Source organism: Canis lupus, chromosome 34 (assembly GCF_003254725.2).
Source record: "Canis lupus dingo isolate Sandy chromosome 34, ASM325472v2, whole genome shotgun sequence".
NCBI lineage: Eukaryota > Metazoa > Chordata > Mammalia > Carnivora > Canidae > Canis > Canis lupus.
This window is the reverse complement of record NC_064276.1, coordinates 29,105,114-29,131,471: the sequence shown is the minus strand read 5'-3', so window position 1 is coordinate 29,131,471 and position 26,358 is coordinate 29,105,114.

Genomic DNA, 26,358 nt, shown 5'->3' with positions numbered 1-26,358 from the left:
TGGATTCAACTGTGTATCACTATCAGTTTCTAGCTGTGTCATTTCATTATCAAAGTATATTCATCTAATCTGAAAAAAAAGGTAAATCAGAAAAATAAAATCTAGTAGGGATTATATGTTCATTTCACAAAGGTTTCAATTACCTTCAGCAAATGAAAGACTGATGCGATTCCACTGACATTCCATCTATCAGCAGGTAGTAAAAAAACTAATGTTTACAGAGTACTTTGGATCCTAAAAGTTCTCACCTAACTTGATGCACATAATACCTCCTATATGACTGATTACCACTACCATAACACTAATGAGAATTCAGAGAAATATTCTATCTATACCACATGGCCAAAGAGCAGAGACTACTATATCAGAGACTAAAGCTGCTTGGATTAATTTTAATTCTCACTCTCAAATAATACACCTATCATTAGTACTCAGAATACTACCCTTTTACTTTGCAAATACTGCCTTTTAATTGCATTGTCACATGTTTTATTGTTCTGGAATTTTTCATGGATATTTTCAATTTGTCTTACTCTATCATTCACATCTATTAACCTCTCTTTTTGTAGGTCTATATTTTTTTAACTTTGTATAATTTCCACAATATTATTTTCAAATTCATATAATTATATATTCATATGAATTATGTAATAATTCATATAATTATTATAATTATTCATATAAGACAGGATGTTCAGAGAGTTCATTTACCCCTCACTCAATTTCCACTATTCTTAATATCTTATATGTACAGTAGATCATAGTGCAGTACATTTGTCACAAATAATGAGCCAATACTGATAAATTATTATTAACTAAATATTTATCATATTTCCTTTGTTCTTCCTACTTATTCCTTTTTAAGGATCTCTTCCAGGATATCACATTACATTAAGTACCAGTACATTCTTAAGATCTTCTTGGCTATGACAGTCTATAAAACTCTTGCTATTTTTGATGACTTTGACATTGTTTGAGGATACCTGCCAGGTATTTTATAGAATGTCTTCAATTGGAATTCCTCTGATGTTTTCCTCATGATTAGACTGAGCTAATGTGTTTTTGGTAAGAATATCACTGAGAGAAATTACCATCCTCAATACATAATACAAAGATTACCTACCATCAATACGGTTTATCACTGATAATGTTAACCTGCTCATCTAACTTAGGGCAGTTTTTATCAGGACTCTCCAATGTAATGCACTTTTCTTCTTTCTTTTTTTGGAAAAAGTGGGGGGGGGGAGGGAGTTACTACATTCACCCACACTTAGGCAATAGCTGTGCTAGTCATCTTTGCAAGCAATGTATCTACATAAATTATGTGAAATTCTTCTGCAAAGGAGATTTATGTATTCTCTATTTATTATTGAATCAGTTATTTTTATAATATGGTATTAGTTGGGTTGGTTCATTCTTCCAATCTGGTGGCTGCTGGGAATCCATTACATTTCTTGGCTTGTACATGCATTGCTTCAATCTCTGCCTCCAAATTCACATCATCTTCTCCTGTGTGTGGTCTTTCCCCTTTTCCTGTCTTGTCTTCTCTTCTCTTGACACTTGTCATTAGATTTAGGAGCCACCTTTACCAGGGTGGCCTCATCTCAAAATCTTTGTTAATTACATCTGTGAAGACACTTTGACCCAATAAAGTCCAATTCACAAGTTCCAGGTATCTTTTGGGGGACCACCATTCAATCCACTACACTGCTGCTAATCACTTTATCTTACTTTAATTGTTATTTATTTTGTTTTATTTAATCAAAACTTCCATACCTTGCAGAAAAATGTGATTTTGAGTAGTAAAATGAAAATTCCTATTTATTTCCTGATTTTAATGGAAACGGGTTAGGATTGGACTTACCAAAATAGAAAATGATCACTAAATATTATCAAATGCATTTTCCTTAGCATTACTGTATGGTCATATGTAGCAAATTATAATAATACTTAAATTGGTAATTCTTGCTATATTGAAATAAACCATACTTGTTTATTGTACATTTTTGTTTAAAACTTTGTATTTAATAAATGGTATTTTTTTCATGTATATTCAGATTTGAGATGGGTCTATAGTTTATTGGTAGAAAAGGTTATCAACAATATTTTGTAGTATGCCCAAGCGAAGACAATAAACTGATAAATGGGGCTTTCTATCACTCTATTTTCTCTGAAACTGAAACTGTCAACAAATTTTCAGAAGTTTATCTAAGCCACATTATAGTTTTCAAATATTTTTCCTTATTTTTAAAAATTTATGCATGTGATAAAGAGATTTATGACCAATGGAAAGGATGGTTATCAGTGATTGACAGTATTACAGATGATATTTATTTTCTTTCATATGAGGTTCTAAAGTTTCTAAATACCTTTTGAAGAGATTGTTTATTTTTATATTTTGAATTAGCAACGGATCATTCAAACTTCAAATGTGAAAGTAATAAATTAAAAAGTTAAAAGATGGGGGGCAAGAAGAAACCAGTTTCACTTTTTTTTTTATAAATTACCATATGAAACATCTAAATTCTTTTTAAACTAATCCTGATATAATATTTAGTGATCATCAATAAGCAAATTTCTACATTCTGCTCATGTAACTTAACCCATAGCCAATTCTTAATAATAATTAAAAAAATCAAAGCCTAGAAATTGGTCAATTAGTTTCAAACAAACGTTTATAAATTCTAATAAATTTTGCCACAACAAAATAAATGTTACTGTATGTAAAGGTTCAGACTAAAAAAATAAATAAATCACCAGTGTTATGTTTCAGCATGATTAATGGGTTTGGAACAGTATACATATATTGTGAGAATATAACAGAATAATATACAATGCCTTTGCTATATATTTTTGTCTTTGCTATATTTTTTAAGTGTTTAGTATAACAATTCTTAAAATCTTAAAATTACAATTTCAGGAGTAAACTCTGTGCATGCGTGTGTGTGTGTAAGAATGACAACATAAATAAATCACAAGCTAATTATTTGATAAAAAATTATGCTTAAAGTATTGTTTCTAACTTAATGAAACTAGTACTTTCCAGTGAAAAACTTTCACAGAGTACTTTTATATCTCTCTTTTTAAAATAACTTTAACTGTACACAGAAGTTATTTGCTATCTGGAATGACTAGTTGAATATTAGAGACAACCAAATGCGAAAACTTCAAAAGGCTACTTCAGAGTTCCGAATGAAAGATATATGCGTAATTTCCCTCCCTTTGAGGTTATTACAACAGAATACTGTTGAAATCTCTTATTATGCTTCCATATTATTTGAAATATTCCTGGGTTACAAAAAACTGAGTTAGATGGCCCATGTCAAATCAATAATTAATAACTTAGAGCAAATAAAAAAATTAGTTACAAAACACACTTGATCTAATTAATAACTTAGAAAGACCAAATAAAAAAATTAGTTACAACACATGCTTGATCTTTTTTTAGTGTCATAAAAAAATGTGGATAGTATCAACATTAATTTAAAAGCAATATATATTTAATGTTAACATACATTTATTGCAAATAATGAAATATATAAAATATATGTGCTTTTTTTCCTTTAATACAATTTTATCTACCTAATGTTGGATTACAATAGTATCTATAAAGAGATTACTATTTCAGGTCACCAAATCATTTAGTTTTAGGACCATGACATACAAATTATAGCTGATTTGTGCCTTTTTGTTCTTAACTGGTCTCTAAAAATGTATCAATTTTATTACTCTTTCAAAAGGAAATGTTTTACTTAAAAAAAGTATATTTTATAATAGTTTTAGATTTACAAAAAATTAAGATAGTACTTAGAAATTGCCTATTTCCCATATGTAGTTCCTCTGATTGTTGATATCTTAGGACAGTAGAAGATATTTATAGGTTATATCAATGAACCAATATTTACACATATTTATTTAATTGTTATGTCCACTTAGGCTCCTCTTGCTATTCTAGCTTCTCAGACTTAACTTTGATTATCTTGACTTTTTAAGGAAACCTTGTATTTTCTAAAATGTCCCTTAAACAGTGTTTATCTGATGTTTTCTTCATAATTAGACTAGGGTTAAAAGGTTGCACTGGTCAGGGTTCTCCAGAGAAACAAAATCAATGGGAGAGTTATATATTTATATTTATTTTATATTTTTATATTAGATATTTATATATATATATTTAGAGAAATATACATGGATTTATTGTAAGGACATAAAGGAATTTTTTATTATAAAGAATTAGCTAATGTGATATAGAGGCTAACAAACTCAAAATCTAAAGAACAGATGTCTTGATTTGAGTCTGAAAGCTGGAAGCTATTGCAGAAATGAGTTGAACCAATGTTCCAACTCAAAGCAGGCAGGAGATTTCTTGTTCACTTGGAGAAGGGTCAGCTTTTTGTTTACTCAGGCCTTCAACTGATTGGATGAGGCCTACACACATAATGGAGGCCAGTCTGCTTTACTTCGTCTACTGACTTAAATGTTAATCTCTTGTACAAACACTTTGACACTCAATAATGTTTGATCAAATATCTGAGCTCCACACAACTCAGTCAACTTGACACATACAATCACCCATCACAAGGTTTTCAGTAGAAAGATGACAGAGGTGTAGTTCCACTATTGTTACATCATATCAAGAGTTAAGTACTACCAACATGATGTTACATCAATGTGCACATCAATCACCTGGTTAAGGTAGAATTTGCTATGTTTTTCAATGGTAATGATGTTCTTTCTCCATTTTTCCATATGGTGTTTATCTGAAAGAAGACACTATGTGGAGCTCTCACTTAAAATTGGAGAGTTATTCTCTACTTCTTTAAAGATAAACCATGTATGCAAGAAAATTGGCACTGTGAATGAGAGCTCCATCTGTTCACCACCATTTATTTGCTTATTTATTTATTAAATCATGTTTTAGGCCAGTATAGATATATAAATTTTCTTATACACTGGGTTCTAATTCAATATTGCTTTGTTGTTCAAAATTTTCCATTTTCTTCACTTAGAATTATTTCAGTTGTCTCCTGTGCTCCTTTGAAGCACTGTTTCAACTTTTTTTTTTCAGAGCTTTCTTATTTTCTAGCACTTAAAGGTGCTCTAGGCTTATCTTGTATATTTCCTGTTCCAGTCCTAGAATCAACCGTCACTCCAGAAAGCCCTAGTTCATTGTATTGGAGAATGGTATCAGAAACCAAGATGTTCCATGCCACGTGAGTTTGTTACTACTGGCGTGTTATTCTCTAAGCTCTCTTGACTCACAAAAGAAAAGATATATGTGTGTTTATACTAATCCATGTATACATACATAAAAATATTTCAATACGAACTACACTCATCTATATCTATATTATGCTTAACATGAATTCTTACTAATGTCTCCTACTCTCATACATTAAAACATGAATCAGGACAGCCCGGGTGGCTCAGCAGTTCAGCGTTGCCCTCGGCCCAGGGCACGACCCAGGAGACCCAGGATGGAGTCCCACATCGGGCTCCCTGAATGGAGCTTGCTTCTCCCTCTGCCTATGTCTCTGCCTCTCTTTTTCTCTGTATCTCCCATGAATAAATAAAATCTTTAAAAAAAAAAAAAATCATTCCAGACTCCCCCCCTTACTTCTTTGTAACTTCTATATCAATAATGAGAAACATGTCTTCTAACATCCACTATATTAACTTGTTTAATTCCAATACACATTTATAGTAATTCCAATATTTTTAACCCATACTTTCATTAAACAGAACGTTATCAGCTAGAGCACTGTGCTTAAACACATTTTATATTGCCTTTAGCCCTCTACATTACACTCATTTCCAAAGTCACTTAGGTCAGCAAATTTCCCCCTTTAGAAAGAAGCTTAGTGAAATTATTCATATATATATAATATAATTAGAATATATTTTTACATTCTGCATTCCAATCTGAGGTCTCCCAATCTCCCAATGAAATAAAAATGTATACATTAATGTCCACCCATTGTGCAATAAAGTTCTAGGAGTATTGATAAATGAATAGTGTCATATACATACCACTACAGTAGCACACAGAATAGTTTCACAACTCCAAAATAACTGCTGGGTTTCACATTTTTAACCCTCACCACATTTTACCTATGCCAATCACTAATGTTTTAATCCTTTCTGAGGTTTTTTCATTCCCAGAATGCTCTATAAGGAAACAGTATGTAGCCTTTCAGACTGATTTCTTTCCCTTAGCAACATGTAATTAAAATTAATCCATGTCAGCTAAGGGTGGCCTAGGTGATAGAGAATAAGAGGACCCTAAACTCACATCATCCCATAAATACTACTAAGTAACACATCAGTGTAAATAACCCAGAAAACAACCCAAAGACTGACATAACACACTCCACAACTAATGACAGACAGGAGACCACTTCAAAGAGGGTAGGAAGGGCAGGCACAGTGGGGAGCTAAATGGACCTTGATAATCCATGGGCAGGAAGAAGCCAGGAAAACAGAGAAGGAAGAGAAACCTTATCACACTGGGTAGCCCACATAGGGAACCAATCCCCAAAACATTTGGCTTTGAAACCTAGAGGGGTCAAACTCCATGAGTTTTTGCAACCATTAAGATGTAAAGCCTAGGAACACCTGGTGGCTCAGTGGTTGAGTGCCTTTGGCTCAGAGTATGATCTGGGATTCCCAGATTGAGTCCCACATCGGGCTCCCTGCGTGGAGCCTGCTTCTCTCCCTTCCCGTGTCTCTGCCTCTCTCTCTCTATCTCTCTATCTCTCTCTCTCTATCATGAATAAATAAATAAAATCTTTAAAAAAATGTAAAGCCTAGAACTTTGAAAATCAGAGGGCTTGTCTCTGGAAGAGTGCAGAGGGCAACAGATAGCTTAAAGGGACAGCCTATGGAGATATAAAACAGAATGAGTAGTTTGAAAAATGTCTGGGGCACATGGAAGGAAGAATTATTTATGCACCTCAAAGCAAGACCCAGAGGGGCAGTATTCACCTAAGGACTTCTCTAGGAAAAAAGGAGCTGACAGGTGTCATCTTCCTCCACTACCACCCAGCATAAACCCTGGCTACCTGTGGGAACCAGCAGAGTGCCAACATTCACTACCTACCTTGTTTATACCAAACCCCAACCCCTGCACTTTGGTGAATCTGCCTTTCCTAGTAAGTTCAGGTGATGTGGACCCCCTTCCACAATAAAACCAGGGCAAATTTTACCAACACCATGTTTCCAGACCCTCTTGTTTCGGGGGCCTCAGTCCATATGATGGTGGCAGCAGTGGTGGCTGCAGACCCTGCAGAAGCCTGAGGCATTCATTGCTAAAACTGTATATCTGTCCACACAGCCTTGGTCCCAGCAACAGCAGCAGCAATTCTCATTTTCCAAGCACATCAAACTGCATTGCTATTAAAATTGCATACTACACCACAAATGGGGACCAAACACTTCCCACAAAAAAACAAAAAGAAATTCTGAAGATGACTGGACTGAAGGAAAAAGGAGCCATGACACAATAACAGGTCACACGCAACACACACAGGAGAAAACCTGAAGCTGCATGTTCTGGAGGACACTGCACTGCAGGGCACAACAGAATCTCTTCTTCATAAGGCCACTATTTTCTTTATTTCCTTCTTTTTTAAGAAGAAATTATTTATTTGAGAGACAGTGAGAGAGAGAAAGCACAAGCCAGGGGGAGGAGCACAGGGAGAGGAAGAAGCAGACTCCCCACTGAGCAGGAATCCTAATGTGGGGCTCCATACCAAGACCCTGGGATCATGACCTGAGTTGAAGGAAGACACTTAAACAATGGAGCCACTCAGGTGGCCCAGGACCATTATTTTGAAAAACAAAAGATATAGATGACTTTCCTAGTAGAGAGAAACAGACACAGAGATATAGACAAAATGAGGAGACAGAGGAATATGTTCCAAATGAAAGAACAGGACAAAACCATAGCAAAAGATCTAAGTGAAACAGATAAAAGTAATATTCCTGATAGAGAATTTAATGCTTTTTTTTTTAAAGTAATGATTATAAAGATACTCACTGGATTTGAGAAAAAAGTGGAGGATATCAGTGAGACTCTTTACAAACAGAAAAAAACATAAAAAAAGAACCAATGAGAGATGAGAACACATTAATGAAATAAAAAATGCACTAGATGAAATATATAGCAGGCTAAAGAAAGCATAGGAATGAATTAGTGACCGGAAATACATAGAAACAGAAAGTAGTAAGCTGAGCAAGTGAGTGGAAAAAAAAATTATGAAAAATCAGAGTCGACTTAGGAAATTCAGCAACTCCATCAAACATAATAACATTTACATTACATTATAAGGATCCTAGAAGAATGGAAAGAAAAAGTGACAGAAAATTTATTTGAAGAAATAATAGCTGAAAACTTCCTGAATCTGGGGAAGGAAACAGATATCTAGATTCAGGAGGCAGAGAAATGCACCAACAAAATCAACCCAAGGAGGTCCACATAAAGACACACAGTAATTAAAATGGCAAAAAAATACTGATAAAGAGAGAATTCTAAAAGCAGCAAGAAAAAAGAAGACACTTACACACAAAGAAAATCCCATAAGGTTATCTGTGGTTTTTCAGCGTAAATTTTGCAAGTCAGAAGGTTGTGACATGATATGTTCAAAATCCTGACAAGAAAAAATCGGCAGCCAGAAACACTCTATCCATTTAGAATGGAAGGATCTAAGATAAATATCTTCCCAAACAAACAAAAGATAAAGGAGTATATGACCACTAAACCAGCCCCACAAGAAATGTTAGAGGGAACTTTGAGTGCAAAGGAAAGACCATAAATCAGAGTAAAAAAGTAGGAAACACAAAAGCAGTAAAAATAAATACATCTGTAAAAATCAATCAAGGGACACACAAATTAAAAATATGTAAAGTATAACACATATACCAAAACTGTAGGGCAGGGGGGAGAAGTCAGAATAGACTTAAACTTAAGTAACCATCAATTTAATGTAGATTGCTATATGCATAAGACATCATTTGCAACCTAATGGCAACCAGAAATCAAAAATAGATAATAGTTTTTATTTAAATTCTAGTTAACATACAGTGTAATATTAATTTCAGGCATATACTATACTGATTCAACACTTCCATACACATTTGGTACTCATCACAAAACCTTAAAAAAAACAGTAATAAATATGCAAAGAATAAAGAGAAAGGAATCCAAATAAATCACTAAGGAAGGCAGCAAACCATGAAAAGAGCAAGAGAAAAAAGGATCAGAAACAACCAAACAACCAACAAGTAATAAAACAGCAAAAGAGATACATACTTATCAATAATGACTTTTAGGGGAACCTGGGTGGCTCAGTGGTTGAGCATCTGCCTTTGCCTCAGGTCATGATCCCAGGGTCCTGGGATCAAGTCCAACTTCAGTCTCTCTGCAGGAAGCCTGCTTCTCCCTCTGCAAATGTCTCTACCTCTATCTCTGTATCTCTCATGAATAAATAAAATATTTTAAACTAATACTGTAAAAAGAGATAACAAAGCATTGTATAATCATAAAGTGGACACTCCAACAAGAAGGTATAATAATTATAAATATTTATGCACCAACAGGGGAGCATTCCAAATACATAAAATAGTTAAACATAACTAATCAAGAATAATACAAACATAAAGGGAGTAATCAATAATAATACAATAATAGTAGGGGACTTTAACACCCCATTTTCAATGGACAGATAATCCAAATAGAAAATCAACGAGAAAACAGTGGCTTTGAATGACACACTAGACCAGATGGATTTAAAGATATATTCAAAGCATTCCATCCTAAAACTGAATACACATTCTTTCCAAATGTACACAGAACATTCTCCAGAATAGGTAACATACTAGGCCAGAAAAGAAGTTTCAACAAATTCAAAAAGATCAAAGTAATTCCATGTATCTCTTCTGATCATAACACTATGAAACTAGAAGTAAACCCCAAGAAAAAAATCTGGAAATACCACAAATACATAGAGGTTAAACAACATGCTACTAAACAATGAATGGCTCAACCATTCAATAATGCATTCAGTAATTACATGGAGACAAATGAAAATGAAAACACCACAGTCCATATCTTTAGGATATAGCAAAAGCTGTTCTAAGAGGGAAGAGTATAACAATACAGGCTTACCTCAAGAAGCAAGAAAAATATGAAATAAACAAACTAAATTATACCTAAAGAAGCTAGAAAAAAGAACAACAAATAAAACCCCAATCCAGCAAAAAAGAAGGGAATAATAAAGATTGGAATAAAAATAAATGATATAGAAACTAAGAAAACAATAAAACAGATCAATGAAATCAGAAAATCATTCTTTAGAAAGATCAACAAAATTGATAAACATCTAGCCAGATGCATCAAAGAGAGAAAGAGGGAGAGAGGAAGGACTCAAAATCAAGATGAAAGAGGAGAAATAACAACTGACACCACATAAATACAAAGGATTTTAAGAGGCTATTATGAAAAATTATATGCCAAACAACTAGATAACCTAGAAGAAATAGATAAATTCCTAGAAATATATAATATACCAAAACTCAATCAGGGAGAAATAGAAAACTTGAACTGACCAATTACCAGCAATGAAATTGAATCAGTAGTCAAAAAACTCCCAACAAGGAAAAGTCCTTACCACATTGCCTCACAGGTGAATTCTACAAAACATTTAAAGAAGAGTTAACACCTATTCTTCTCAAACTTTTCCAAACAACAGAAGAGGAAGGAAAACATTCAAATTCATTCTATGATGCCAGTATTACCCTACTACCAAAACCAGATAAAAATACCACCAAAATAAAAAACAAAAAAACACAGGCCGATATTTCTGATGAACACAGATGCAAAAATCCTCAACAAAATATGGCTAACTGAATCCAACTACACATTCAAAAAAATCATTCCCCAAACCAAGGGGGATTTATTCCTGGGATACTAGGGTGGCTCAATATCTGCAAGGTACAACATCTATTTGTGATAAAAATCCTCAACAAAGTAGGGTTAAAGGAAACATATCCCAACTAAAGGCCACATATGAAAAACCAACAGCTAACACCATCCTTAATGGGGAAAAACTGATAGCTTTTCCTGTGAGATCAGGAGCAAGACAAGGATGTCCACTCTCACCACTTTTATTCAACATAGTACTGAGACACAGCCACAGCAATCAGACAACAAAAAAAATAAAAGGCATCAAAATCAGCAGGGAAGAAGTAAAACTTTCAGTATTTGCAGATGACATGATATTGTATACAGAAAACCTAGATGAATCAACCAAAAGACTACTAAAACAGATAAATGAATTCAGTAAAGTCATAGGATACAAAATCAGTGTACAAAAATATGTTGTATTTCTATATACTAAAATTGAAGCAGCAGAAAGAGAAATTAAGAAAACAATCCCATTTACGATTGCACCAAAAATAATAAAATACCTAGGAATAAACTTAACTAAGGACATGAAAGACATATTCTCTGAAAACTACAAAACATTGGGGTGCTTGGGTGGCTCAAGTACCTGCATTCAACTCAGGTCATGATCCCAAGGTCCTGGGATTGAGCCCCACATGGGGCTCCCAGCTCAGCGGGGAGTCTACTTCTCCTTCTGCCCTTCCCCCTCTCCCCCACTCATGCTTACTTGCTCTGTCTTGTTCTCATAAATAAATAGATGATAGATGATAGATTAGATAGATAGATAGATAGATAGATAGATAGATAGATAAAATCTTTAATGAAAACTATAAAACACTGATGAAAGAGACTGAAGACAACACAAAGAAATGGAAAGACATTTTGCTCATGGACTGGAGAAAAATATTGTTAAAATGTTGATATTGCTAAAAGCAATCTACAGATTTAATGCAATCTCTATCAAAATACCAACAGCATTTTTCTTAGAACTAGAACAAACTATCCTAAAATTTGTGTAGAACCACAAAAGACCCCAAGTGGCCAAAGCAACCTTGAAAAGCAAAGCAAAGCTGGAAGCATCACAATTCCAGACTTCAAGCTATAATACAAAGCTGTAATCCTCAAAACACTATGACATTGACACCAAAACAGACACCTAGATCAATGGAAAAGAACAGAATAAAGAAACCCACAATTACATAGTCAATTGATCTTCAATAAAGGAGGCAAGAATATGCAAAGGGGAAAGACAGTCTCTTCAAAGAATGATGTTGGGAGAACTGGTCAGCTACATGCAAAAGAATGAGAATGGACAATTTTCTTACACCATTCACAAAAATAAATTCAAATTAGATAAAGGACCCAAATTTGAGACCTGAAACCATTAAAATCCTAGAAGAGAACACAGGCAAAAATGCCTCCAACATCAGCAGTAGTAGCAGCTTTTTAGATAAATCTCCTGAGGCAAGGGAAACAAAAGCAAAAATAAACTATTTGACTTCATCAAAATAAAAAGCTTCTGCACAGCAAAGAAACAACAAGAAAACAAAGACAACCTACTGAATGGGAGAAGATAAAGTGTTAGTATCCAAGATATATTTAAAAAAACTTATACAACTCAACACCCAAAAAACAACTACTCCAATTAAAAAAACTGAGCAGATGACATGAACAGACGTTTCTCCAAGAAAGACATATACATGGCCAAGAGACATATGAAACATGTTCAACATCACTCACCATCAGGGAAATGCAAATCAAAACCACAATGAGCTATCACTTCACACCTATCAGAATGGATAAATGAAAAAAACTCAAGAAGCAAGAGTTGGCAAGGATGTGGGGAAAAAAAAGGGACATTCACACACTGTTGACTGGGAATGCAAATTGGTACCTTCATAGTCATACTGTGGTAGACAGTACGAAAGTTCCCCAAAAAATTAAAAATAGAACTATCCTATGATCCAATAATTGCATTATTGAGTATTTACTCCTACACGAAAACACTGGTTCAAAGGGATATATGCACTTCTATGTTTACTGAAGCAGTATTTACAATATCCAAACTATGGAAGCAGCCCAAGTGTTCATTGATAGATGAATGAATAAAGATGTGTTGCATATGTGTGTGTGTGTGCATGTGTGTGTTTGAATATGTGTGTGTAGTATATCTATATATCTATATACTATATAGAATTATATATATAATTCAGCCATAAAAAAGAATAAAATCTTATCATTTGCAAGAACATGGATGGGTCTAGAGAGTATAATAGTAAGTGGAATAAGCCACTCAGAGAAGACATATACCATATAATTTCACTCTCATGTGAAATTTAAGAAACAAAACAAATGAACAAAGAAAAAAAGAGACAAGCCAAAAAACTGACTCTTACTCTATAGAGAACAGATGATTACCAGAGGGGAGGTGGGTGAGAGGATGGGTGAAATAGGTAAAGGGAATTAAGGTATACTTATCTTGAGAAGCACTGAGTAATAAATGGAACTGTAGAATCACTATATTATACATCCGAAACTAATATAACACTGTTATGTTAACTACACTGGAATTAAAATATAAATAATAATAAATAAATAAATAAATAATAATAAAGATGAATCCATGTCTTCGTATGGACAGCTCATTTCTTTTTACTGTCAAATAATGTACGATTGTTCGAATACACCACAGTATATATTTCTCTTCAACTACTGAAGGACAACTTGGTTTCTTACAGAATTTGGTATTCATAAACCAAGCTTCTAAACATTTATGTCCTGGGGTTTATATTTTATTTAAATTTTCAACTCAGTTGAGAAAATTACCTAAAAGCTGGGTTGCTGAATTATATGGTAAAGTTTTGTTTGACTTTGTAATTTTTTTTCTTTTTTTTAAGATTTTATTTATTTATTTATGAGACACACACAGAGAGAGGCAGAGACACAGGCAGAGGGAGAAGTAGGCTCCATGCAGGGAGCTCGATGTGGGACTCGATCCTGGGGTTCCAGGATCACACCCTGAGCCAAAGACAGACATTTAAACACTGAGCCACCCAGGCATCCCCAGCGATTACTTTATTGGCACTAGTGCTTAACAGGTACAACTTCCTCATTACCAACTTTCAATAGGATTGAGCTTTTTTGGCAGCAAGATAGTGATGAAAAATCAGGAGGCAGGCAACACTCAGGAGTCAATGAAAACCCAGACTTCCACTATTGGATTATCTTTTTACATGCAACAGAACTACAGAGACAAGGTGGCTGATGAAAGAAAGCTAGCAAGAGGGGCACCTGGGTATCTCAGTGGTTGAGCATCTGCCTTTGGCTCAGGGTGTGATCCCAGGGTCCTGGGACTGAGTCCTACATTGGGCTCCCCACAGGAAGCCTGCTTGTCCCTCTGCCTATGTCTTTGCCTCTCTCTCTGTGTCTCTCATGAATAAATAAATAAAATCTTTTTTTTGTTGTTGTTGTTGTTGTTTTTTTTTTTTTGTTTTAAGAAAGCTAGTAAGAGGGAAGATGTCGGCCTTTAAAAACTGGCAAAATATACATGCTTTCTCAGGTAAACATAAACTCTGGACAAGTGATCTCTGAACATCCTAGATTCCACAGAGTCTGAATTTGGGATTTAAAAGATACTTTTAACCTTCATATATCTCACTGTGATTTTTTTTTTTAAGTAAAGGGAACAGGCATGATGAAATTATATAGACTAGAATTCCTAGTTATTCTTTTTCTTTAAAGTTTTAATTCTTGGGGCATCTGGGTACCTCAGTTGGTTAAGGGTCCAACTTTTGGTTTTCGGCTCAGGTCATGATCTCCAGGTTGTGGGACTGAGCCTCTCAGGGGGCTCCATGCTTAGTGTGGAGTCTACTTGTCCCTTCCTTCTGCTCCTTCCCCACACACAGTCTCTTTTGCTCTCACTCTCCCTCAAATCAATCAATCAATCAATCAGTTTTCTTTAAAGTTTTAAAACTTCCCTTGGTGAATAAAGGGCATTTGTAAAGCAAAACACTCCTGAACATGACTTACACCCATTCATTCACTTAATTAGTTAATAGGTATTTAGTCAAACATCCCTTTGTTTCACGTAGTTAAAATACAGTGCTAAATTAGACCTGGTCCCTCCTCTCGTAAAATCACAGACTTACTAGAAAACCTTATGAATAAAGAGAAAAATAGCAATGAACTATAATCATTTTTTTCACATGAATAATGTCTGGCAAAGATTAGAATCTAGTAAATGTATGCTAATCTTTCTCTTTCAATAGCCCCCACTTTTATTTTAAAAATAATAAGGTATAGCTGCATCCTATATAAAAAACTTTTTCTGGGGGATCCCTGGGTGGCTCAGCAGTTTGGCACCTGCCTTTGGCCCAGGGCACGATCCTGGAGTCCCAGGATCGAGTCCACGTCGGGCTCCCGGCATGGAGCCTGCTTCTCCCTCCTCCTGTCTCTCTCTCTCTCTCTCTCTCTCTCTCTCTCTCTGTGTCTATCATAAAAATAAATAAGTCTTTAAAAAAAAACTTTTTCTGTTGTTTCCCTGTTCTTCTTTATAGAGTATTTTTTTATTATTTTAACAAGAATATATTTTTCATTATATTTTTAGAATTAAGTAGTGGTTCCAGGATTCATAACTCAAACAAAGAAAGAGTCTTGTGTTGCTAGAATAACAAGTAAAATTAAAGGCATATCTAAGATCAAAGTATATTTATATCACATAATTCTAGAAGAAAAGGCTACTTTGTGGTATTAGGTAGAAATGGCTCATTCAGAAAGAAGAATTTTAATGATGAATAATAAATATTCAAAAATGTTTTTAACAAGAGCTATAGATTTATATCTACAGAAAATATGGAATCCCAATAGTTTAGGTAGGACTTATTACAAATGAAAAGTGTGTGTGTGCTCTTCAACAATTCTTTAAGTTCTTTATTACTGCACAAAATTAAGTGAATTGCAACATGTTTTACTAGTGTTCAGGTTTAGATAGTGCTATACATAAAGAATGATTATAAAATCACATTAATAGTGAGATCCCTAATATAATTATCCAGGAGAGCTGTCAGGCTATCTTGGGAGGAGCAGACATGTCACATAAGTCTACCATGGACTGATGGATATATAGCAGTGTGTAAATGAAATGTATGTCTGCTGAATCAATACAGCTTTTCCATTAATTATCTTATGATATTATAGATAAATTTTACTTGCAGTCAAGTTTTTTTTTTTTTTTGCTTTTACGTAAAAATTCAGCAAAGTTTTTAAAATCACATAACTAAATGGGGAAAAAAAAAAACACCTGAAAACCAATTCTATATATGTCAGCAATAATGCAGAGATAAGAATGGCTACGATATGGACATTTAAAGGGCATTTTATATACTGTACACAATGACTTCCCTTCATACTTGGTATCCCTTCATTATTCTCACAACCATTTTATGCCATACCAGTTATTATTACCTCCTTTTTTTTTTCATATAAGCACAAAGGCTGAAGAGGTTAAGCTGTTTGCCTCAGATCAAATAAGCTGAGAAATTTAGGGCTACTCCAAAGCTAGGCATCTTAATAACTGGGTTTACCAGCTCCAGAATGCAGGAGAAAAAAATAAAAGTACAATCTGAAGAGTATATTAGCTTTACCACCACTGATCTGTTTTAATGTTATAAATGTTAAATTAGGTAAGCTGTAAAAAATGACATGACACTCATTCTTTACTGAATGTTGAGTTCAAATTATTTGATACTAAAGAAGTTTAAATGTACTCAACATAATATCTTCATTCTTTTTATATCCACAGACCATGAAGAGATTCAGGCCTCCAAGTATAGTAGTGGAAAAATTAATCATATATGGATACCCAGCCATTTTAGATAGAGTCTGTTTTATCATAAGCATTTGTTAAAAAGTACATTAGTCTAACTCCTCAGGTGTTTGGAGGACTATTCTATTTGTCATCTGTTTTGTCCATGTGAAAATTAGTAAGGTGAGAAATGTTACCATACTTTCATATTTATTTGAGTCCCAGAAACATATGAATCAAAAGTGGAAATAAAATATACCTTGAAGAATCTCAAAGGCATTTTTTGATTCTCCTCAGGCTCAAAAATATTCAGGAAAAGCTGGGGAAGTGAAATAACTAATTTGTTGATCTGAGATACTTTTCAATCCTAGAAACAACTAGTTTTGTTTCATTTGCTATTCATGTGATATGCATTCCTTGATTTTTAAGGTGCTATACAAGATTTAGAAGATAATTTATACATTTAAATTTGATTTATACACTTGTAACTTGAGCCTTGAGCTTTTAAAGTTAAGGAAAACAGTTGTTGCAGGTCAACAGATTAGATGACTGATATGAAATGGATGGAAATACCCCATGTGACTTTACAACAAAGGATTATTTTGTAGATCCTAACAGTTTGAACTTTATATATATCATGTCACATACTGATAAATTAGTTAGACTATATCATAATTGCTCTAAAGTTTGTTAGGTCATCATCACATAGCTAATATTAAATTTTGTTAAACCCTGGAGATTTGTCTTAAAACACTACTAATTCATTATTTAAAACTTATTGAGAAATTTCTTGTCAAAAATTGTATTTAAGTCCATCTCCCTTGAGTTTGGCAATATACATAATTACCAGTTATTTATTTTGAGTAATTTTAATGAAAACAAATATAGGCTACCCATGGGCATACATTTTTTGCCTTTTAGTAACTATGATCTTTAAAACTTACATCTCTTTGCATTTTTAAAATATCACCTTTTTTTCCAATCTATTTTTATTAGCAAGAATGTGTGTATGATCATTGGAAGCCCTAACTAAAGTCTCCTTGTCTGTAGGACTTACATTTATCCTTTATCTCCTGTTTCTTCCTTCTGCATAGAACTTTCAGAACATTAGCTAATCAATACCCACAACTCACCTCTAGATAAGGTCTTTATTGCTTGAGATGAGAAAGCTTAAGAAGAGTTAAGTAACTTGTACAAGGTCAGTGTGAATTGGTGTCTGAGCTAGGCTTAGCATACAGATTGACTCTCCCCAGAGCTATTTCTACATCCCTGGGCACAATAGCTCCAGACAGGCCTGTGACAGAGTACCCCTTTTAACTGTGGATCTTCATTACAATGTTTATACATAGCCTGTTGACATATTTCCAATTGCACATTTCTACATGTTGTTCACCAACATTATTCTCAGGGCAGATTCGCTAAGGTTGGGGAAAAAGCCATATATATGTATGTATTTTAATACCAACTTTCCAGATTCATATTTTATGTGCTACATATTGTTTTTGGCTCAGTGTTTCTTTCTTATATTCACTCTATCCCAAAGTCAACTCATTACCAATTTTTGCCACTATGTCATCTGAAATGAAATGAAAGCAGCATTAGAACTCATCTCACTTCTCCAACATAAAAGTATTCTTAGTTGTGGGTCTTAATTCAATTGATTGCTTCTTTAAATGACACTGTTATTAATTTCCCTGAATAGTTTCATAAGTATATTAAATATGCTATATGATGTTTCTAGTATTTCAGAAAATCTATAGATCCTTGTTTTTAATAAACTTGATATTTACTAAAAAATTTAAAATTTTATACTAGATGGCTTATTTTCGTTTTAGGAGATTTTTTTTCTATTTCAGTATATTTACTATTCCTTTATTTTTTTGAAAACAAGATATATTATTTTCAGCATTTATCTCAGTGGCACTGTGTATTCCTATGCCTAGCACATCCCACCTTCACTGCAGTTTTGCGTACTTTGCCTCTCCACCCTTTCATACTGACTGTGATTTATAGCTCCAGTCAAATCCATGAGTTTCTGAGCTACTTGGATGCCACATCCATTACTATTTTGCCCTGGGTTCTTATGACCACTTTGACCAAATTTCTGAAGCAGTCAACATTCATACAGTCTGCAAGTATTTAGCACTACTGCTGTCACGGACGCTCTATTATGTTATGCTACATTCCTGACTGATCTATCCTTAATCTTTAGTTTTTCAGCTTGAATCTCTCATCCTGTTTTCTGGATTAATATTTAAATCATGCCTCCATTTTATGTGTTTTATTTATTTTTTATCTTTATTATATACCCCTTCCGTTTACCCTTTTTGTTATTAATATAACCTTTCCATATCTTGTGCTAATTACAGTGTATATATGACCTCAACTATGCCAGTAGGGAGCACAGTCATTATTTTTGACTTATTTACTGAGTTCCATGTACTCACCTAACCTTAATGTCTGTAAGGTAATTCATATCATTCTCTTCATATTATGTATGTATTCACTTATAGCCTATGTATTCCAAATACAGGAGGGGAACATTTCCAATTTTACATCAATTGCATTGGTTTCATTTTCTTCATTCAATACATATTCCAGATTCAAGTTAGTTTTTTCTACTAATATTCAAAGGTATATATTGTATGAAAACATAATTTCATGCAAGTCAGTCAGTCTTTCATCCTGAAAAAATATATGACCATATGAATTTTGTGATGACCATCTTTCCATACTTTAGCTTTCGGAAAGATAGCTGTTACATGATTTTTTTTAATAATTCCATATGTAGCACAGAGACAAATATAATGAAAGTAAAATACAACATATGCAAAGCATTTGATACTGAATGAGTATTCACAAAATGTTATTATTTTCCTTTTTGTTTTCCTCACCCGGTTGTTCTGGCTGCATGTACTCCTGTTTGTGCTGATGGTTAGCACAGTTTTAAATGAGAGCCATGGTCAGATATATGTTAACAATCAAACATGATGTCTCATTAAAAAAAAGCCTTCCCAGTAGTAAAGAGTTTAATTTAGTATTCCATATGTTTGGGATTCACATAGGATATGGTTTTATTTTCACCCCATTTTTGCCTTCCCTGATGCTTATTGATTATTTCTAATATTACCTTGGAAAAACCTTAATTAGATTCCACATCTTAAAAAAAATTCCACATCTTCTGGGGTTCAAATATAATAACTACTTTTACATTCTTAATGCATGCTTAGTTTCAGTTATTGAGAAAAAAAAACAACAACAACAACAACAAAAAAACACCTACTATCAAGTGTTAGTCGAGTGTAAAACTTTGACCCTAGATGCATGTTCCAAAGCTTTTCCTACCCCAAATTAAAGCTTAATTTGACTCCAGGCAATTGAAGAAAATAATAAGGAAAGGTTTATTTAAAGGAATGGTTTATTTAAATTAATTTTCATATCTTCCTCTTTTTGGTTCCCCCAAGGCCAAGGCATAGCTGAAGTGAGTGATTTAAAGGAAGACTTTATGTAGCAAGTCATATCTGAAATTATCTCCTGGGTCCTGAAGTCCTTTTCATGGCAACTATCCAAATATAACTGTAGGCACAGATTATTTGGAAGATCCAATGACAGATGATGCATTTCTCATTTCCATGGCATGGCCTGTTCTCTCAGGATGTACTTACAGCCCTGGTGGTACATTCCTCACCCTCTTATTGGTGATGATCCCACATTCTCTTATATGGGATGTCTTCAGGACACGTTGTATCTGACACTTACCACTCTCCATCTGACTCAGAGAAGATGTACACATCTTTGAATATATGAATGACAGAAGGGCTATCTTTGCTTCAACATTCTCTATTTGTGTATGTGTGTGTGTGTGTGTGTGTGTGTGTGTGTGTGTGTGACATTACAGGCTAAACAAGCCTAAAGGTTGCCTTCTGAAATTTCCAGGGAAAAGAAAGTATTACGTATTCCCCAAATTCCAGGGGAAATAGCATCATTTTCTATTTCTTTACTGAGCAAACATCCATTCAGGGAGTAAGATAACAGCTTCCCTTTCCTGCAGGAATGCTCAGTCGCTCTGAGTGGTTTTCGTGGGAAGCCACCTCATCTTGGCATTATGCATCTATATTTGCTATTCAATCTGACTTCAAAAAATGTTCTAATCATCAATATACTTTCTTAAAATATCTACTTTTCTTTGTGTAAAGGGCAGTTGTTATAATTGTTTTGTGGTAAGGTTTAAAGGCTAAGTACTATAGTTTTGTAAGGAACTGGAAGAGTTAGCAAGAACCTGAGTGTTAGTCTCATTAGAATTTATGACCTGTTTTTAACTTAATAGAATTAGAGAAAAAATAAAAAAGTTCATAGATAAAAATCACATTTAAAACTCTGCACTGGGCAGCCCGGGTGCTCAGCGGTTTACTGCCTTCAGCCCAGGGCATGATCCTGGAGACCTGGAATCAAGTCCTACGTCAGGCTCCCTGCATGGAGCCTGTTTGTCCCTCTGCCTGTGTCTCTGCCTCTCTCTCTCTCTCTCTCTGTGTGTCTCTCATGGATAAATAAAAATAAAATCTTACTAAATAAATAAATAAATCTCTGTCACCTATATTTACATTAGTTGTCCAATTTTTTGGAATCAGCATATGATGATTTAATGTAAAAAAGAATGCTTAAACTCCTAAACAACAAACTTATAATCCTTAATTTAATATATCTAATAACCATGTTAACATAATTATATAACCCACTTAATCCAAAAGCTAAAAAACAAGACATTATATTGAAGCAAAAAAGCAGTTGAAATATATTTAGTGTGTATTTAGGCTCATGTGCAAAATAAATATCTGAATAAAATAATATTTTCTTGGTAGCTTCTGCAAAAATAAATTAAAAGGATATACAAGCATTGCCTGACATTATACTTAGTAAATCTTGGGCTAAAAAAGGTCCCCCCCCAAAAAAAAAAAATTAAATAAAAATTAAAAGTTTCCCAAATCCAAGAAATTGTAATGGTCTTAATGCAATAACAGAAAGAACAATTTAAATTCTAACATTCAAAAGTCCAAGCCCACTGAGCAAACAACTTATTAGTAAACATCTAACACTTCCTACAGAGAAACAATTTATTTCCCACAGAGAAAACAATGTATGAACATAAACCTCACTAAAGATACAATCTAGTTCTAAGGAACGATGTTGATCAATAATTCAATATCTAAAATCAAATGATAAAGGAGCAGTGATAAACATTTATTTATAGAATAATAATGTGTATCATTATGTTTCATACCTGGAAAATAGAAAAATTCTACAACATAAACTATGTTTATCCATTTTGACACAAAGGGTATGTTTTGGATATTAGAGAGTAATTGTTAATACCAAAATACATTTAGATATCTATTATTCACTGTAGGAGATATTTTCATTAAGAAGAAACTCAATCACTCCTTCTAAATTCCAAGCATTTGTGATGGAGAAACTATTTATCTAGTAAACTCTACATGGTAATAAATAGGTAAAATCAAGAGACTGAAGAGATAAGCAGAATAATTTTATCTTTCCAGAAATAAGGCTTTTAATATAAGCCATTGATAATGACAGATGATTTGGTTTCCACAGTGTCTCTTCAATTATTCTTGTCTCAATGTATATCCTATAATTGGATAAAATGATTCAAAATCATGCCCTCAACTTCCTCCAATAAGATAATGATTTAAAATACAAGATTATAGCCTTGACTTTATAATAGAGCTTAAAATATTTTCAATTGCCTATTGGTATAATTCAATCTGTATATTACACAGGTGTCTCCATCTCAACATGGCTTATAATGAATTCTTCATCTTTAACCTCAAACTCCTCCCTCCCCCACCTCGTTGCAGTCTCCTTGTAAGTGAATCATACAACTATACATCAATCTATTTAAAGTATCTTAAGTTTGTATTTTGGGGTCTCTAGCACAGAGCCAGTGAATGATATTACTATTATTCACCAACATTTAGACTTTCTTATCTCTTCCCAGGTATTTAAGTATGAAATTAAGTGTGATCATATTTTCTTTGACCACCAAGAGGCAAAAGGAAGGGGCACCTGGGTGGTTCAGTGGTTAAGCGTCTGCCTTTCAGCTCAGGTCATGATCCCTGGGGCCTGAGATAGAGTCCTGCATCAGCATCCCCGTGGGAAGCCCTCTCTCTCCCTATGTCTCTGCCTCTCTCTGAGTCTCTCTCATGAATAAATAAATAAAATCTTAAAAAAAAAAAGGCAGATGGAAATGATAAGTATCACTTAAAGGCTGAAAATTTTTATTTCATTTGTATAAATTTCCACTCACTATTTCTCTGTCATGACAAATATGGATGCTAATTTTGAGACAGAGATTCTTGGAATATTAACCTACCACATGGACTATAGCATCATGTAGACTTTGTATTGAGAAATGAATGTTAATTCTGTTAAGCTACTAATATTTGGAAATGTTCTTTAAGGAGTTATAACCTAGAATATCCTTATAGACACTAAACCCATAATAAGATATAACCATTAAATATCTTAAGTTAAGATTAATTTTGAAATCGTAGTCTCTTTCTTCCCCCATCAAATAGGCTTTTAATAATTGTTGATTTAATCTTTTGATTACCTTTGAAATGTTTTCTTTACATTTCACTAGAATTATTTATCTTCACTGTCATCATCTTCAAGTCTTAACTTCACATCTTACATTTTTCCAATTTACCCTCCTTAATATCATAGAAGTGACCTTTTGAAAAAGGAACCTAGGATCATTCCATGTTTTATCTCTTTCCCCCAACAAAAGGATTGGATAGATTGCTACAGTTTGCCAGATGAGGGAGCCATAGGTCCACCGGGATGCAATCAGTACCTATATGCTAGGGTTAACATTCTTCTAGAACCAAAAGAACCTATTAAACTTCAAAGTGTCATGGATCTGAGTGGTAGAGTGAACTGAAGTTGATAAGTAAGGGATCAGAGTCAAAACTCATTGTCAATCTAAGATGGTGAACAGGAAGCAGGTAACTAAAGTACCAACAATCAAAAGAGATGTGAGTTTGGACCAGTGAGTTCATTAGCCAAAAGTAAACTGCTGTCTAGGTAAAAATCTAGATAGCAATAACCGAGATAAGCACTGTTGCTCAAGCTTTTGAAATCTATATTAAAAAAGTAAATCTCGGGCAGCCCAGGTGGTTCAGAGGTTTAGTGCCGCCTTCAGCCCAGGGCGTGATCCTGGAGACCCAGGATCGAGTCCCAAGTTGGGCTCCTTGCATGGAGCCTGCTTCTCCCTCTGCCTGTGTCTCTGTCTCTCATGAATAAATAAAATAAAATCTTTAAAAAAATAAATCTGTAATGCTTTCACGTTAAGACAAACAAAAAACCCTTCATCTGCCTGTCAAATTTCCATTTCTTTGTGGAGCACTGTCTCTAGTTCCCTAGGTTATTCCATAAATATTTACTGAGAATTTATTTGCCAGGCAGTACTCAAGGCCATTGGTGTCCATCAATGATCACGCGGGACAAATCACTCTAGCCCAAATGAAGCTAATGATGTAACAGGGGAAAACAAAACAAAAAAATAAATAAATACAGTAAATAAGAAAGCTTTGTGTTATGTCAGAAGTTGATAATTGCTCTGGAAAAAACGTAAAATAGAAATCTTTGTTGCAGGGCAGTGAACAGTTTGTGTTGCATTTTCATAAGGTAGTTAATGGATAATCAAAACAAGGAAATTTGACATGACTGAGATAGTCATTCCAGGTATAGAAGAGTATTACATAAAGTACTATCGAGCACAGGCATTAAGTGTGCCTCAGGTGTTAGAAGAATAGCTTGGGGCTTCTGTGGCTGAAATAGAGAACATATGGGTAAAGTATCAGGAAATAGTGTTATTGAGATAAACAGACATGAGATCACATAGGAGGTCACACTATTTTAATGATTTTGGGATTTTTTCTGAGTTAAATAGGAAATTTTTGCAGGGTTTTGAGAAGAGGCATGCCATGATTTGACTTGTTTTAAAAAATTACTTGCTACCTAGACCACAGTTCAACTTTATCATATAAAACCATGCTTCTCATTCACAGATATGTTAGCCAAGACTCAGAACAAACTTACACAAAAGTTGTATGTCTAACTATTGAGAATTTCTGTCATGAAACAAGGTTTTTATGACTTTTTTTCTAAGTTTTTCTCCTAAACAGTAACATAATTTCTCAATCACTTCATAATTTCAAATTAAGCATAGCTCTAAATATTGATCTTTACCACCGCATATGATTGTTTTTCTCCAACAATTCCATGTCTTGTTGTTCCTTTGTAATTTAGTTATCATTCTTTAAGTGGATTCACAAAAACTTGCATGTTTGTGCTCTGTGATCATAGATGTTCAGAGAGTCATTTATCATTTAATTCTGTCATGTCCAGCATCATTGATTATTTCTTGAAGCAGAACAATTTCAAGAAAAGTCTGTACACTTTTCAAAATAAATAAATCAAGTTCCTCAACATATATGAGCCTTCACATAAAGTCATACAAGTTAAACTCAGTGACTGTCACCTTCAAGCCTTATAAAATTTTCATGTTCTTACTTAACATATATTCTTCATTATTATTCTTTATTGTTCATTGTATTTTAACACTAAATTTCTAGTAATTCTGTTAACATGACTGGAAACTCCATTTTGAATAAAAGCACTGGAGATTTCTAAGAATGAAATGCATACATTTATGTATTAATCTAGATCAAGCTATTACATTAAGTTCAAACTCAATACGCATATGTTCCTACCTTCTTATCTACTGGCTGAAAGCACATATGCAAAAATGTATGCAAATATGTCAACTTAAATTTCGCATCAGAGATTAAAATCTGTGAACGTATAAACTGCATTTAATTCAAAACTGCAGGATAGCCTCAGCCCTCAGCAGTGTTTTACATGTGATAGCCACTCAACAGAAGGCATTTAGTAGCTGAATACATGAAAAAAAGTTATATAATGTAACATTGGGGTTAATTACAAATTACTCCTAGGCCACCTGGGTGGCACAACTTGTTGTGTCCAACTCTTGGTTTCAGCTCACATCATGATCTCAGAGTCCTGAGATTGAGCCCCACATCAGGCTCTGTGCTCAGCATGGAGTCAGCTTAAGACTCTCTCTCCCTCTGCCTCTCCCCTTGTATGCTCTCTCTCTTATTCTCTCTCAAATAAAAAAAATTAAAAAAAAATCACAGTAACTCCTTTTATCTATACTTGACTTTCTTTTTTTTTTTCATGTTTATTTTTTTTATTTATTTTTTTTAATTTATTTTTTATTGGTGTTCAATTTACTAACATACAGAATAACCCCCAGTGCCCGTCACCCATTCACTCCCACCCCCCGCCCTCCTCCCCTTCTACCACCCCTAGTTCGTTTCCCAGAATTAGGAGTCTTTACGTTCTGTCTCCCTTTCTGATATTTCCCACACATTTCTTCCCCCTTCCCTTATATTCCCTTTCACTATTATTTATATTATACTTGACTTTCTTTAGTTTATATATTCTCTTGTATTTGTTATTAACACAAATACTGCTTTTTAAAAATGGGGCAACTTAATATACTAAAGCCTTTCTG